At 36.3% G+C, this 18,326-nt stretch overlaps 1 long non-coding RNA gene across 1 annotated transcript in view; it reads right to left on the bottom strand.

Annotated features, from left to right (window-relative positions):
• The window catches only part of LOC109026200 (uncharacterized), a 47,176-nt gene extending 39,074 nt beyond the window's left edge, over positions 1–8,102 (bottom strand). Inside the window, exons 1-2 of the long non-coding RNA XR_002005162.3 lie at positions 7,963–8,102; positions 6,822–6,861 (exon numbers count right to left, since the gene is read on the bottom strand). This is a non-coding gene — a long non-coding RNA (uncharacterized lncRNA). The remainder of the gene's footprint in view (positions 1–6,821; positions 6,862–7,962) is intronic.
• Between the last annotated feature and the right edge of the window lie 10,224 nt (positions 8,103–18,326).

The following is an 18,326-nucleotide window of genomic DNA, read 5'->3' as shown; positions in this document are numbered from 1 at the left end:
TGCCAGGCTGGAGTGCAGTGGCACAATCTGGGCTCACTGCAGCCTCTGCCTCCCAGGTTCAAGCGATTCTCCTGACTCAGCCTCCCGAGTAGCTAGGACTACAGACGCGTGCCGCCATGACCAGCTAACTTTTGTATTTTTAGTAGAGACGGGGTTTCACCATGTTGGCCAGGATAGTCTCAATCTCTTGACCTCGTGATCCGCCCACCTCGGCCTCTCAAAATGCTGGGATTACAGGCGTGAACCACTGCACCCGGCCTAGAATGGTTTTTAAATATCAAGGTGGCTTTCTTACTTCAGGTGGTAACTACATAAATCAATAAGCCTTTGTCGGGCTCAGTAGTTCTCATTGAAAGTCTTTGGTTCCTTTACTTACATAAAACCATCAGAATCCCATGGGAATTGGCTTAAAAATTTTACAGTGGAGTCTGAACAGAGCAGCACGCATACTGTTTTCCATGAAAGGGTGTTGAGATAGTAAGGAAAGGGCGATTTCCGGAGATCAGATTGCTAGAGAGCTAATCAGACTTTCCATGGGTTGAGACAGCAGGCAATGTATTGTGATGCTTCTCGGCTCATGGGAATAGCAGGCTGTGACAAGAACAGTTTGCCTCAGACATTATAGTTTCCTTTTGGATTTTAATAACAACAATAATAATAATGTTTATTTCTGCAGAAAAGAGCAAAAACTTAAATATTCTGGAATATTGACCCCGGCACACATGACCACTACTAATTGAAGAGCCTCCACTGGACTCATCTTAAGAAAATGCTGAGGAGTCATTTCAAATCTGCTCTTGGCTGCTGTTGTCCTAACAAAGGCAGCATGCCAGGGGGAATAATATGGAGGAAAAAATACCTTTTATTTTCTCTTTAAGGAGGGAAGGGGTGGGAAATACAATAACTAAATGCAGTACTTAGCCACTCCAGGACTGCTTTAGCTGCCTTTCATTGTTGTTTTACATTCTAGAGAGGAGTGATTTCAAAGAAATCAGATTGTAAACCATTAGATCTCGTACAAATTAAAGCCGTCACATTAGTTGGACTAATTAGGAGTCCACTACAGCCTACTTAATATAGGTTGTTCCACTTGGTCCTATAAAAGGTTATCAGCAGAACCCCCAACAGGGAAGATACCACAAAACTATTTTCTTCATTTGAAAAGGTCTTATCAGTAAAGAGATCTCACCTCTTCCCTGAAGATTTTCTACATTATTTCCATTTCATTCAAATTGCCTTTTAAATTTTATGACTCTTCAGTGACAATTTCATTTACGAATGAATGGCTTTGTGAAGGTTACTGACTAGCCTTGGTACTGCCCTAAACCACTCAAAACAACCATAAAATCAACACTATAAAAAAATCCAATGTATTGTTCTCCCATATATGGGGAAAGAAATATGTCTTTCTGATCATGTATAGCTTTAGCACATGTTATGTGCCAGGCACAGTATGAGTTACCAGAAAGCAAAAATAAACCAAACAGGTACAAGATCTGTTCTCAGGTGCCTTACTGTGTATCTGGAGAGACAGGCATTGAACATAATGCCACAAAAAACGTACATTACAACTGTCAAGAATTCTACAAATCAAGTCATATCAAAGATCATAAATGAAGATTCCAATAGATAAATGGACAAAGCAAACCAACTTACCACATGGAAATGCCCTGATTCACCGATAAACCAAATGAAAATTAAGAAATGAGATAAAATATATATTTTTTTGCCTATTAAATTGAAAATAATTAAATATTCTTGAGACCTAGCTATCATACCTTTCTGGATGAGTTGTAATTTTGTACAACTCCTTTGCAAGCAATTTGGCAATATGTAAAAAAAAAACATAAACATTGTCACAGTCTCGAATAACTTCTGAGATTCTGTTCCAAAGAAGTAAATCCAAACATGGGGAAGAAAATACAGACATGAAACCATCCAACAATTTTATAATTGTTGGAAATGAGAAATGCTCTAAATGTCAAAAATTGATAAAAGGTTAAGTAAATGTGGAAAACAGTAATTATAAGAGCATAAGGCACTAGGATCAGGCAATGCTAGTTCAAATCCCAACTCTGTTTTCCAAAACAATTTCATTGCCTATAAAGTGGTGATAATATACTTTCAAAGAAATGTGTCAAGACTTATGAAGTGCTTATGAAAAACATGATATATTTAGAAAGTCAATTTATAGAAGAATGCTCTCCCTCATTGCCCCCTTAACTAGAATCTGTTCTTTCAGGACAGCTCCAAATACTTGATTTCATTTATATTGCAGAACATCAACAGCAGAAAAGTTAGGGACCAAAACACTCTAGAGCCTGGTCTAGGTGCTTTATTCCTATTTTTGCTTTATTTTGTTTCATGTAAATAAAGTATTCCTTAAACTCGTATCAGCTTAACCTATGCAGTACTTAACATACAAAGGAAAAATCTGACTCATGATGAACACCTCCCTTACCCTTTTCCACAAAAAATGATGCATGAACCTGACATTTGGGTGAGAATTAGCAGAAATCAGAAATATTTGGAAAGTGTTTTCTTCTCTTTGCTCCCATTTGAATGATGGTTGTATACAAACAAAATTCTGGAACAGAACTTAACACTCTACAAGGTTGACTAGTCTATGCCTTCCTTGCTGCACTATTTCTTCCAATGTTTTGCTTTCATAACTGTACATTAGGATGACTTGCAGAAATTTTATATCAGTGCCTCCAACCCTCCCACCATACCCAGCCCTTAGAGATTTTGATTTCATTGGTCTGCAATAGTGTCTAGGCATCATTATTTTTTTAAGTTTCACAAGTGATTATGAGTGCAACCACATGATAAAGTTACCTTTGCTCCACAACTCCTGAGAAAGGAACAATAAAAGTTTTTTTCATTAGTACACGTAGGAAATACCGAGTGGCTTCTTTTTCCCTTTTGTTTTTAACTGGGAGAGTAAAAGACAGACAGTAATTAGCTTGTTTCTAATATTTCTGCTCATCCAGACAATCTGGACTCAGAAGCTTCATGACAGACTTTTTTCCCCCTTTTGAAGTATCATGCATCATTTTTCTGTTCCCTTCTCAATGAGATAAATTTTACAATCCGTGACACACTTTTCTCCATTCTTGTCAGATACCTTAGCCTGCAACATTTTCTTTTGTTCTTCTGTCTTCATAGGCATTTCAGCATTAGCTCATCATTTTCGGGAAGGAATTGAAAATGTTTTGAATTCTAATTCTCTCCCAGATATGGGATATTGCCATTAAAAGATGCAAACCATTACCCAGAAATTATGACAGTTTGTCCACAAGTTCTTTGCTTATTTGTAGATAAAAGATACTTGATGTCTCTCATATTTTAAGGCATACATTTTGAAAAATTTAGCATACTGATTAAAAAAGCCAGTTATCTCTTACTGGTTCTAGAGTATGCTATGCTTCTTTGTACCAAGTAGATTTTAAAGTCTTGAGGCCTCAACATATTAAAGAGTCATCTTTATTCTCCTAGAGCAGGAAAAATTTCCCCTCATTGAGAAAAGTCATTCAATCAACAATTATTTAGTGAGTGTTACAATGCGATAGGTCCTGTTCCAGATAGTGGGGTACATCGGAAGGCAAGGCAGATGAAGAACTTACTTTGAATGAAACTTATACTTTAGCAAATATTTCTTTTGATTAAATTCAGAGAAGTGGGATTAAGGAAAAATAATTGACTATAAGCAAGTATGAAAACAATTTCCAGTAGATGATTAGCTATATTATAAAGAAAATGATAAAATATTTTTTAAAGAATGGAAGTCCTAAATATCAGGTGTTCACTGTACAATTCTTGCAACTTTTATGAATGTTTAAAAATGTTTATAATAAAATGTTTCAAAGATGTTCAAAAGAAGAAAAAATATGTCTATCAAAATAAATATTAATATTTTAACTAAATAAATTTAAAGGCAAATTTCAGCCTAGGAAAAACATGTTCAACTAATATAGCTAGGGATTTACTCTCCAAATAAACAGTGTGATTACAAATCACTGAGAAAACACTGGCTTTTTATTATAAAAAGGGGACAAGGAGAAAACACAGAAACAAAGTAAATGACAAAAGAGCAAACTTAATATTAATGAAAAACATACAAATTAAAGCATGAAATTTTCTTTAGGGGTTATTAAACAATAACCTAAAAAATTTATTAATGCTTTGATATTGGATATAATGAAATTCCTTCTTGGGTAGGAGGGAAAATGATAGAGTTTAAATTAGCAACATTTCTGAGAAGTAATTGCGAGATATATGTCATGAGCTTTAAGAAACATTCCTCCTTTTGACCTAGTAATATCACTTCTAGAAATGACTTCTAAGAAGGTAATTAAAGATGCAATCAAGGTTTTATGTTGGGAGAGCGTTTTAAAACTCCTTATAATAGTAAAACAGAAGAAAACAAAATGTCCAATAATAGAAGAGCACTTAAACAAATCATGCAACTGTTACAGTAAGAAATGTTAAGTATTTATTAGCCATCATTTTTCAAAGACTATTTGAATGAATGTAGCAATGCACATGATATAACATTAGGGAAAGATCACTATGTAATATCTTTCCATTTAAAAAAAGACAAAAATACATATTTCTAGGAAAAAAATGAAACGTGTATTTAAAAGCAATAGTGATTTTCATTGGGTGGTTTTAATTTCCCCTTTATTATTTTATGCTCTATAAACATTATGGCTATTTTTTAAAAAGGTCATTTTCAGCAAAACACACACAAACAATTGGCTCAGAAAAGATTATAAAATATTCAGCCTATCTACTTATTAAGTGATCACTGCAAATATAATACTTTAATAAAGGTACATGAGCATTTAAGAATGTTGCTGTTCCATTTTTCTACAATTGAGGAGGGTTAGAAAGAGGTGAAGAGTCCTCTATTGCAGCCACAAACCAGTATGGAAGTCAGAGATCTGTAATGCAGAGTCAATCCACATAGGCTACCAAGTGGTCTTGTGAAGAGAAGTCTTCTGTTTGCTGGCACAGAGGAACCAAGAGGTACACGAAGGCTCTTATGGCCAGCCCCATGAACCTTTCACACTTTCCCTCAGTTTGCTGGAATTCTAGAGTTTTGAATAAATAAAGCATTATGGCTCACATTGTAGTCTGCTACATCTATTTTCTTGCAAGTTAGGTATCATGCTCCCCATTTTTTTTAAAGAGGAAACTGAATTTCCTAGGGATTTGATAACTTTCTCACGCCCACCAGTCCATAAATGTCAAAGGTAGGATAAATTTTGGCAGCTGCAAATTTTGTTATTTTTATGCTATTGCAGTTTATCTACAAGGCTATTAACTCAATCAGGGGATAATAATTTAGAAAACAAATGCATTATTCTTTGGCTTACATTTCTCAAACTATGAATGCTTTAAATTATGAAACTGATTATAATTAAGGCAAAATGTTGAGAAAATAATTATATTACATTATTCTGCAAAATGTGCTTTTATCCATTTGGAAAAGCACTACTAATAGTTTAGAGAAAGTTTCGTCACCTTGCCTCATGGTTAGAATGATCTAGTGAGCCAGGGTGGGGTGAAAAAGGCTCATTCCCATGTTACTGCTCTAGGGATTTTCCTTCTGAAGATGTGACGGAGATCTGGAATGTGTAGTTTTTACAGCTGCCTCAAATGATTCTTATGCTTGGACTGCTTAGGGAAACTATGTTTCTAGGTCAATTGATTTCAAACTTCAGGGCATATATGTGTCTCCCTTCTAGCTTAAAAATATAGTTTCTTGTTCAGCAAGTCTAGGGTGTGGCCCAGAAATGTGCATACTGCACACACACTTCAGATAATTCCTATAAGGCTGGTCTACAGATTGCTGTTTAAGAAACCTGCTTTATGGTCAGGTGTGGTGGCTCAGGCCTGTAATCCTGGCACTTTAGGAGGCCAAGGCATTTGAGGTCAGGAGTTCGAGACCAGCCTGCCCAACATGGTGAAACCCTATCTCTACTAAAAATACAAAAAAATTAGCTGAACTTGGTGGTATGTGCCTGTAATCCCATCTACTCCAGAGGCTGGGGCTTGAGAATTGCTTGAACCTGGGAGATGGAGGTTGCAGTGAACCGAGATGGCAGCATTGTACTCCAGCCTGGGCAACACAGTGAGACTCTGTCAAAAAAAAAAAAAGCAACCTCAAACAAACAAACAAAAAAACCTAAAATCTGCTTTATTATAATTTTTATAAAGCATTTGCTATATATGATATTGAGGGGAATATAAAAGTAGAAGATGCATCTTTCATGGCTGAAAGGACGTAGCGGAGAGGAAACAAAACAACAACAACAATACCATTTATAAAAATGAAAACAAAAATTGGTTGAAATGGAATTCACAAAGCAGAGGCATGAATAGCTAAAGAATAACCCCCAAAAAGGCATGGCCCTTAACTTGGTTAATGAAGAATGTCTGTGGTTCATGGGGAAATGAGAGACTTCCAAATTGAGGGAAGCAGGAAGAGAAACCAAAGTAGAAAAAAGGCAAGGCAATAGAATGAGATGGAAAATAAAAACTATATTTGGGGAGGAAGCTTGGGCCCTCATGACCACATGGCCTCTGAGCATCTCGGCTTGACACCTTGAAGGGTTGGCCAGTGGAGAGCCACTGACAGGACATAATGAATGGTGCCCACCTGTGATGGATAGCAGTGTACACATTGACCTTTCAAAGGTTTAACGATCTTTTATAATAAGTTAGGGTTGATGTACATTAGATAGACTGATTGTTGAGTATTTATTCACCCCGACTTTCAGCAGCCTTGGTTGATTGATTATAGCTTTGCCTACCTTCCCAAATTGCTCCCTTCAACATGATGTGCCTAAGCCTCTGTGAAGAAAAAAGAGGAAGCTTTAGTTTGCAAATTTTTAGAATATGGATTAAAACTCAGATTTCAGAGCCAGACCTACATATTTTTCAGAAATCCAAATTTAAGATAATGTCCCCAGACCCATCTTATGTAACTTAAAGTTGAACACTAAGGCTATGTGTTAAAATCAAATTTCTCCCCCATCTATACATGTATTTATTTACACAGGCAAGCAAACAGAAATCCATGGGCAACATTCTAAATCAGTCCTTCTGGGCTGCTATGATGAGAAACATTTTCATGAACCTTCTTAGGTCATTATGATACTTTTCTACTTCAGAATATTGCAGGATATTTTGATCTGAGAGCAACTCTTCAAGTCTGTATGTGTTTGGGGTTTTTGTTTTTTTTTTGTAGATTTTTTCCTATTTTTTTCTCTCTTATTTCCTAAACACTTTTTAAGACCATAACCATGAATGAATATTTACCAGACTGGACCAGTGGTCATTTTACTCTCCAGTGATGGCCAGTGTTCCTATTTATGAAGGATATTACGGTTTTATCCTGACCTGTGCTGAGAGGCTAAAAAAAAATGATTATCTTTATAATGTTCGCTGTGTATAATGGCCTTGCTCATATAACCAGTTACAGATAATTAGCCATGACTGTATTAATTAATCTTTCAAAAAGGTAAGAACTCTAGTATACACATTTATAGAATTAGTAAGATGCATGTTGCTTTTAGCTGGATGGGTCAAATAAGTATGTGTGAAGAAAAGAAACGTTTGAGAGCAAAAAGTACTGCACACACTAAGGAATTATGTCTCATTTGGTAATCCAAACTCTGACTCTGTGTGTGTGTATGTGTGTGTGTGTGTGTGACTTTAGACAACTGAAGACTTAGCTGTAAGAATTATCTGGAGATTCATCATTATCTGCTATCATATTGTGATGTCTTGTTGAATAATAAAGGTAAATGCAGTAGAATTTGTTAGAAATGTATTTAACATAAATATAATACAACAGCTAAATAACAAGAGCCTCATAAATATTACTTGGGCACTAAGAAAAGTGAATCCTGGAGTGAAAGGAGAGGAAGATTTGCTGGACCAAGTTTTTACCTTTATAATTTCAACCTGTAGACAGTTGGCATCGGGACTCACATCTCTAATTCAAATGTTCTGGGAGATTACAAGTATAACTGTCTGCCACAACAAGCAGGAGGGAGGACAAGAGGTCTGCGTAACATTCCATTTGGGAAGATAGATAGCTTCAGATTGGAACTGGAATGTTCAAGCAGTCTAAATCAACACACACGTTTCCTTTTGAGTCATAATCAGATAAATGGTAGGTGATGACCACAGGGAGGAAAAAGAAAAGTCCAGAAAATAATGTTTATGAATTTACGATGTTCAGAAAAATGATATGAAATATCTATTGAAATTCGTCCCTTACTAATTTAGGATAAGACATTACTGTCCAGCAGTCAAACCAACGTATGTGAAAATGTTAGGACCTGAAATGCCCATAAAAGCTTTTGAGACTTGTGAAGATGCCATTTGTTGTTCAAACGTGCACCAAAAAATAAAAATAAAAAAGCCTCATCCCAGTGTAAGACCTATGACATGTTCATAATAAACTCTACAGGCCCTGTGAGGCTCTTAGGCAATACAAACACAACTGTTTGAAATGCTTGTTTCTAAACCACTATTTTTGTGTTCATTTACCCAGTACAGATGTTATGGCTCATTAAGAACCAAATGGTTTGTGTAGGTGGCCATGTTTTCATGGTCAAAACAGATCATGCAGAGATATAAGTATCCATTTCACTGTTGTTCTCATCCTAGGAATGATGATAGATAGGAATGTACGTAGTTTAACCTAGTACCTATTGAAGAACTGTTTTATATATATATATATCTGTATCTATCTATCTATATGAGAGATGAAAAGACAGACTCTAGTCTCATTTTAAATGAAGAAACAAGTAGAATTTCACTTTGAATTGTATCATTAGGGAGAAATCTTCCCCAGAAAAATAGTAACCTTAATCCTTAAAGCCAGACTATGCCATTATTGAGATAGCTCCAGTGCCCTTTCTCAAGTCAGCCTGATAGATATGGCCAGGTTAGCAATTCCCCTAAATCACGTACATTTACATAGTTACAGGCATCAATAGTCAGAAAGGCTTCTAACTGGAGGCAGTGGTAGAAATTGAGAACATTTTTATGTGATTCCTGGATTAATGAGAGTTGCAACCTCTGTTGCAATCTAACTGAGACCCTTTAACAACTTGGAAGAATGAACCCTGAAAGAAAGCAAAAATGATAAAAGGCAGGGACAATTTTGTGGACAGTTAGACCTTTTGGGTAAATGTTACAATTGATCGAATGCAAGAGTTAACAGGAAAGATGTGTATTTTTCATATGGCACAAAAATATACTTGATGATTTAATAGATCATCAAAGTAACACTGGGACACACATGAACAATGCACTTGCTTGCCATGGTGATACTATTTATATTGATAGGGATGTCTGAAATGAGATTTTCTGTAGGTGCCTTTGTATATATTGTTTTTTGTTGTTGTTGTTGTTGTTGTTTGTTTGTTTAACAAGCATTAACTGGCTGCCTCCACAAAAATACATAGCAACTTTACTCTTCACATCAAGATGAAATTAGCTCCTAGGGGCCAGGAGTGGTATAGCTCACACCTGTAATCCCAACACCTCGGGAGGCTGAGGCCAAGGTGGGAGGATTGCTTGAGGCTAGGAGTTTGAGACCAGCGTGAGCAAGATAGGAAGACCACATCTCTAAAAAAATAAAAATAAATAAATAAATAAAATTCCTGGTGCAGTGGCATGAGCCTATAGTCCTAGCTACTCAGGAGGCTGAGGCAGGAGTATCACTTGGGCCCAGAAGTTCCAGGTTACAGTGAACTATGATCTTGCCACCAAACTCTAGCCTTGGTGACAGAGCAAGACCTGTCTTAAAAAAAAAGAAAAAAAAGAGTCAAATGAATACTTTTTGGGGTGAGCATGGGTTGGTTTAGTTATTTCCTGAAACTTCAGCTGCTTCACTGGCAGATTCTCTCTTTTTTGCTTTGGTTTAGGATTTTCTCAAAAAACAATGATTGAAAAGGAAAGAAAATGAAATGTAAAGAATACTGTTTTGAGACTTAGTAAGACTTCCTTTTGCATAGACCAGGGGCTAGGAAAGAGATGTTGGAAGTTTTAAACATACATATATTCTATTCCCCCTCTCCCTTTTCTTACTAGCAATTTGTATCCCACATCTCTTCCTAAGTGGCTCTTCTGTTAGAAACCTTTAATAACATTCACCAATTTTTTACTCTTCTAGGTTAGAATATTTCAATTATTCATTCTGTAGTTTTAGAACTTTAATACATTTTTCTGCCCTTAATTTAATGTTGACAATATAGTTTATTTTTTAAAAATTATTTTAAAGCAACTATTATTTTACACTTAAGGGTGTTCATTAGGTATTACTTAATCTAGTTCATTTTAATATGCCTGTCTGAGACAGAAAGAGATTAGCACACTAGGCCCTGGACTTTCGCAAGCTTGCTTCTATAAGCCAGCAGAAGAGGTAAAGTAAGGCAATTCTATGCTAAGAGCTCATAGTAATATAGAGGAAGATGTTTTTCCAGCAGCAAATCCAAGCTTTAGGTGTTTGACTCCATCAAAATCTGTTATTTGTTCCTTTAGGAATTTATCTCACTAAAGCATTTATGATCAATTAGTCACTGGCTCTCATATCATTCTTGTAACATGTGGCCTATTTATGGTGCCTAGATTCCTAGAACGTGTCATGTTCTTTCTAGTAGAGCCTTCACACATGACTTTTTTTGGTCTGGAATGCTATTCCCAGCATCTCTTCATGGCATTGAAACTGCTTTTGCAAAGATAATAGCAGTGAGAGGAATTGAACACAGCAGACTCCATGTGGCTTCCATCCTCACAGGCTGGCTGGGCTTTGCTTCTTCCTAGGCATAAGCTAAGCTAACCATGGGAGGAATTTAGTTGATAGTGTAACATGAAAACAAGGATAATAATAGTTTCTCCCTAAAACTAAAACCCTCCTTGCTTAGGGACTGAAAACGAATGAAAGGCCATGAGATTAAGATAATTGGAGAATTGGAGGGGCCTGAATTCTGCTAAGATGTAGGCATAATACCTTACTGCTTTGGAGTCATGTGGCCCAAGATCACAAGATTTGTGACTTCCCTAACTGCTCCCACAGATAATATCATTATTATGGAACCTAAGATTAGCCTTTTGAGATTTTTTTTTTAGGCTTTTGCATTCTGGCAACCAACTGATGCCAACAGGACTTGTGACTCATGACTCAACTGGTCCTGTGCCCCCTCATCCAGAGGCAGACTCAATGCATGAGGGATGTTTTCCACACACCTATGATTTCATCCCCAACCAATCAGCAACACCCATTCTCTAGCCCCCTGCTCTTGAGAAACCCTAAGCTCTCAGCCTTTGGGGAGACTGATTTGAGTGATAACTCCAGTTGTCTCACATGGCAAGCCCCGCATTAATTAAACTCTTTCTTTACTGCAGTACCACAGTCTCAGTGAACTGATTTTGTCTGTGCAGTAGTCAGGTGATTACAGGATCTTTTATAATATTCAAATTCCCACTTAATGATTATCTCCTCCAGCCAGGTCTCCCTTTACTCTCTGAGCCAATTAATGTCTCTCTGCATCTGGGCCAATTAGTGTCTCTCCCCATTATTCTCTATACTAGCATCCTCTTATTAGCTCCATGGCACTCACACACATTTGTTGTTATGCATCTTTAAATTTGTTTTGAATTTTTCATTTGTATGTCCCTCCCCTCCCTACTCCTTGCCTGGAGCATAGTAGCTGCCTGATATACTTTGTTCTGTAAACAAAAGAACAAAGAAGCTCATTCCTTAACATGCACCACTCTTTCACTAATAACTTTAGTTCTCTCCAGCAGGTAGCCTCAAAAGAATAAAATTAAAATTTTATGAATCAAAAATAGAAATTATTTACTCTTTAAGCATTTGTATGTTATAGTAAAAGTAATAATGAGGATGAAGACTCGTACTTAGAAGTGTTTACTGTGTGTCAGGATGTGCTGCATAGTTTATTTTATTGAATTCTCATTAACAACAACAAAATGAAGAAGAAAGCAGAAGTGAAGCTTTTGAAGCTTAAGCTGCCAGGTCCTTGCTTGGACAGCCTCCTTCCAAACCCCAGAAAGAGAGGTTTCTGAGCTGTGTGCCTGTGGGCACTTTGTATGTATGCTTTTTTTTTTTTTTTTTTTTTTTTAGATGGAGTCTCTCTCTGTCGCCCAGGCTGGAGTGCAGTGGCGCGACCTCAGCTCACTGCAAGCTCTGCCTCCCGGGTTCATGCCGTTCTTCTGCCTCAGCCTCCCGAGTAGCTGGGACTGCAGGCACCCACCACCATGCCCTGCTAATTTTTTGTATTTTTAGTAGAGACGGGGTTTCACTGTGTTAGCCAGGATGGCCTCGATCTCCTGACCTCATGATCCACCCGCCTCGGCCTCCCAAAGTGCTGGGATTACAGGCGTGAGCCACCACGCCTGGCCATATGTATGCTTATTTTTTTATTTATTTTTATTTTTTAATAAAGAGACACCTTTCCCTATTATATAATCTAATCTTCAGACTCTATAAAACATGAATTCATTCCTGAAAATATACTTAGAATCCCTGTTTTACAGATGAAGAAACTGAAACATTGAATTCAAGTTAACAAGAACTAGGAACAGATGAAGAAATGTTCTGGACCCTGATCATATAACCCTAGAAATTATGATTTTAACCATTACATTGCATGGCAGTGTGAACCAAATATAAGATTCTAATACCCCCCAATCAACTGAAAGAACCCATCTTGGCCAAGGGGATCCCAAAGAAACATGAAAAACTGGTTCAGGCCATGATGTGAAGGTGGGCAATGGACCTGCCTCACGCTATTCTCCTCCTTTTGGAGTTTGGGCACAACTGGCCAGATTTAACATTATAATAGAGATCATAAGAGACAAAACAGATTCTTTGTAGTGATAAGATACTCAGCTCCAACCTGACTCTGGTATAGCAGCACATGACGGAAAGCAGGCCCTGAAGGAAGTCAAAGTATTTTACCTTAAAATATATTTTCTTTGACAGATTTTGAAACGGCCCTGCAAAGCCATCTCTTGGGGAAATGTGGGGGTTTGGGGTTGTGAAGGAGGCAGTACAAGCAAGGACCTGGCAGCTTAAGCTTCAAAAGCTTCACTTCTGCTTTCTTCTTCATTTTGTTGTTGTTAATGAGAATTCAATAAAATAAACTAACTAGCACATCCTGACACACAGTAAACTTTCCTTTCCTTGGTAGGTCTTTTCCAGAGAGTCTGACATCTTTTAAGGTCAGATAAGAGACATTTACCATCTATTATCTCTGAAGCTGTTAGTTAGAGGCTTCTTCTATACGACAAGAACCTTGGCTTTCACAATCACCCGTATTTTAACTCAAGCATTTCTTTATGATGACTTCAACTCTTCCTGCAAAGCTTAACTCTTTCTACCAATTGTCAATCAGGAAATCTTTGAAGCCACCTATGACCTGGAAGCTCCTTCCCACCACCCCCAGCTTCTAGGTATTCTGCCATTCTGGGCTGAACCAATATATACATGTACATATTGACTTATGTCTTCGCCTGTAACTTGTGTCTCTCTAAAATGTATAAAACCAAGCTGTAACCCAACCACCTGGGCACATGTTCTCAGGACCTCCCTAGGCTGTGTCATGAGCCATGGTCACTCAAATATGAGGCTCAGAATAAACTCGTTTAAATGTTTTACCAGGTTTGGCATTTTTTGTCAACAGTAGATAGCAAATAGATGCACATTAGTAAGATATAAGGACTATGAAGACATGGCTAATATTTCTACTGATAAGACTCTTCCTTGAAAGAAAAAAGAGCTTAGTAATATGGCAGAATGAATTTTAAACACTTAGAATCAACAATTGATGTGCCCTTACTATATTTTCCCAATACTGGCCTCTATTTCCTGGGATCCCCTAGCTCAGAACTTTGACTCACATTGCTACAGCTTGGCTTTCTTTCATTTAACAGCAAGTCAGCTCCTTGGTTACTTTCCTAAGCTATCAAAAAGGGCAGATAGCTCTGCTTCCTACTGCCTTAATTCTTCAACTTCTTCACATTCCTATAAAGCTATGTGATGATATCCTAGGCAAATGTTCTGTTGTACAACAACCTTTGTGAGTTCATTGTTGGATTGCATGGTAGGGAGAAACAAACAAAAACCCCACAAAAACAAACAGTGTATCACATGACAAGCTGCCCTCCAAAATATTTTACCTTTTCTCCAGCAGTAAAATGGGGATAATACCCATACACATCTACCACACTGGATATTTTCAGATAAATGACACAATAAATATACAGGCATTTTGGAATTAGGAGAGATATATAAACACAAAAATCATTATACCACCAGCAAGTGATTGGATGTGCATTAGAAATATCCACATCTTTCTCAAGATAGTAGATATTGGCTACAGTAAATGAGCTTAGTTGGTTAGACCAGCTGACCTTCTAAAAGGTAATAGTGAGAGTAAAAAAATCAAGAATTCGGTATACTCAGTTTAGATTAATAGAGATACTTATTATATTTACCTCATAAATATTAATGTATTCAAATTAAATAGGTAACTCCAGCAAACTACTTAAAACACTGATGCAGGCTAAAAAGATAGGCAAAAATCTGTATATAGTTTGCTCACTGTTCATCCTCACTTCTGTGAAAGAGACCCAGAGTCTCATTCGTTAATTCTTCCATTCATCCAACAACTATATTTCTGGAGCTAGTGCTAGGTGACAGACTTTCTGCCTTGTCCCAAGGACAGAGTACTGGGCAAAAATAGCCACATTCCTTCTATCATGAAAAGCGTAGTCCAAGAGGAAAGCAGACATTAATTAAATAATCACACTTATGAATTCATTATTTCAAATGGAGTTACATGCTTTCAAAAAGAGGGCAATGTGGTACTGTAAGAATTCATAGCACAGTACATAATATGGAAGTTGGGGAAGATTTCCCTAAGTAAATGAATGATCAAATGCTAATGAACAGGACTTCGCTAGGGAAAGGAGGTGGGCAGGAAGCATTCTAAGCAGGGGAAACAGCATGGACAATGTGGGACATTTCTGTCACAGAAAGATGCCTGGCATTCCTGCCATCCTGAGAGCCAGAGGGTATGTGGGTCAAGATAAGAATGAAGAGAGAGGCAGAGTCAGACTATAAAATACCACCAAGGCTCCTCCAAAGATTTTAGTCTTTATCATAAGACTAATGGAAAGCCATTGAATGGTTTAAGGGTGTGGTGGTGGTAGGATGAAGGAGTAATCATTTTGTTTGTGATTTAAAATATCTTCTGATTTAGTGGACAAGATGAATTAGACTGAGCTCAGTAGACAAAAGGAGACCAAAAAGAAGACTATGGTAGGCAAGAGATGACAGTATCTTTGACTAAGATATTGGCAGGTCATACGGAGAGAAGTTGCCAGACTCCAGGGTTACCTGTGATTTGGTGCTGCATGGAGGGTGGAGATTGCAGGAGAAGGATTAGGCATGCTTCCCAGACCTCAAACACCTCAAGTCCACCGAGGAACTTATATGACACTATTCTACAAAGAGTGAACATTTATGGATGGACCTGATTTCTTTGCTATCTTGCTTTATTGATTTAATACATAGTAGTGTGCTCTCTCTGTGCCAATGTTTGTGCCAGTTAAACCAACTCAGCAGTTGGTCCTAGCCTATCAACTGCTAAGTTCCACTGGGCCATCATCTTTAAAGTAGTCTCATCTATGTTCCAAGGAAGGTGTACAGAATTCTATTTTGGGTGCACAAGATAGCTATCTATTTCTTCTACTGGTGGAACGCTTTATTTTCAAAGCAAGCCTTATATCTGTTATGCTTTTTACTGAAAAAACTAAATATGTTCTGATTTTGTAGAAAACTCAGCTACTATTATTGTCTTCAGAAAAGTGCCCAATTTTTGTGGTTTATTTCACAGAAAGGCATAGCTGGATGTAGGAAATGATTATAGAGGTGTAATGTGCCCACTATCAAATTCCAGTCTCAGGCAGTATTCAAGACACCCACAAAACAACAGGACTTTTTTATCACTACACCTGATAAGGAAGCAAATTCCCATTTAGGTCTACAAATGCAGGTGCTCATTGTCTGGTTTTGGTTATTTCTACAAACATAAATAACCGTATTTACTGGGATATTCATGCTTTGCTATATCACATGCTTTGCCAGTGATTTGTGTTGACAACTAAAGATACACAGTTGGCCATTTGTACCAGACAATTCCTCCTGAATAAGAGTATCCGTTCCTGATATCCAACGTTAAGGGACTCTAATAAGTATAAACTAACCATAGGCTACCAATAACAACAAACCAAGTTGTCAAAGAGTAGAGTACATTTTATCTTTCCTTGAGATTTACAAATGCCTTTCATAAGAAAAAATATTTTTTGTTTAAAAACCTGGATTTATAAATGGCGATTTTGGAGGACATCTGTATGTGTCTCAAAAAAACACAGCTGGTATATGCTGAAATAAATGTCAAAATACATTATTTTGTTGCTGTTTTAGCATAAAATTATGTTTTTTATCTGACAAACCTAACTTCTCATTATAAATGGAAGATGCTGTGATTCCAGATATTTGTTAGATTCAATTCAACAAATACTCAACATTATTTATGTTATTCAGGGAAGGAGATCTAGGAAAGAACTTTAAAAGGAGTTAGGCCTTTGTATTGAAAGAGCTACAGTCTAAATGAGAATCACTTAGGTAGCAGTTAGATCAATGTTAAGGACAAACTTCAATTCTCTGGCCTCAAAATGAAATATTCTCAAAAGTAAGGCTAATTAAAATGATTCAAATTTCTAAGAAGTAAGATTTATTTATGTATGCATTAAGGTTTTTGTGTGTGTATTTTTGGGATATTTTAAAATAAATATGCATTTCCAATGGTGGGAGTTAATTGCAACTAGTATAAACTCCCATTTTAACGAATATTGTTCAATAACCATTTCTGTGTAACAATATTGTAATATCCAGTACAATTTCCAGCAGTTGGCTCTTATTAATATTACTATATCTGTCAGATATAGATATAATAAAATCTGTTTAGATTGAATCCTGTAACAAATGTTTTCATAAGTCACTGTATGATTAGCAATTATCTTTTATTTGAAGATTTGTACAATATTGAATATTCCCAATGAAATTAGATTTTTGCTAAGTGACATTTTGATGATATTCTGGTACCTACTTGATCTGTTTTTATCTGTTGACATTCCTTTCTTTAAAAAAAAGATATCGATTTGACCTTGTGTACTTCCCAAACTTTTGGAGTTGTAAGGTGGCCAGGCCTGATCTTTAAGGAAGTATTCATTCCTACTAATGGAATGTGTATTAATTTTCTTGCATAGCGTGATTTGATGTAATTAGTTAAACATGTCAATACATAAGTGGAGTGTCCAGTTTCCTTCAAAATTGAATAAAGTTGGTATCACCAAAATAAATCACCTATTAAAGAAAATTTTCCACTGTTTCTGAGAGTAGATGATTAGTGAAACACATTTCATCAGCATACTGCCAGTTAATTTTTCTTAAAACTTGACAAATAGAAAATAAATCTTTAATTGAAATGGAAAGCAAAGGAACTGAATATGAGCTAGCAAATGCTCTGTTGAATCTGTCTTTCTTTAGCTCAAAAAAAAAAAAAAAAAAAAATCCAAAGAGGGAATAGTGACTTTTCACTTTTTATGAAGTTAAGATTTTTTTCTGAATATTATACAATATTCCCTTCTTTGGGATGCCTTCCACTTGTATTCAAATTAAAAATAATGTTAGTAATAAATTATTAACATTGGCTGTGATAAGAAAATTACATGATTATCTTTGCCTTGGAGCAATTTATAAATCCATGAAGTAGATTGTCTTGTCAACAGAATAAAAATGATCAGTTAATGTTTTGTCATCACACTTAAGAGACAGAAAACACTTTTCAGTTCTAAACACACTTGAAAATCTCAGTGAAACCGAATAAAACAGTAACACCAATTTGCCATTGAATAGAATTAGATGATAAATAAGTTTGTATTTGGAAATAAGCTTATTGCTGAAAACATCCCAAACAATGTATTTTGGAAATTTTAATTTTAACTTTAAATATTAATTTTGTTTGTTGTTTCCCTCCATAAGACTCAAAATGAAGTAGCTGAGGTGTTTTAGTTTTTGTTTCCTTTTTATATATTTTTTTATTATTAGTGTTTTTAACTTAATAGATCCTGCGCCTTCCTGGTCCTTAGACTGTTATTCCTATTAGGCATTTCTGCAATTCTGAAAACTAAATTTCTCTCTTTTTGTG

This window comes from Gorilla gorilla, chromosome 2 (genome assembly GCF_029281585.2).
Source record: "Gorilla gorilla gorilla isolate KB3781 chromosome 2, NHGRI_mGorGor1-v2.1_pri, whole genome shotgun sequence".
Lineage (NCBI taxonomy): Eukaryota > Metazoa > Chordata > Mammalia > Primates > Hominidae > Gorilla > Gorilla gorilla.
Note: the sequence above shows the minus strand (reverse complement) of the source record. Positions and strands in the feature narration are given on the sequence as shown.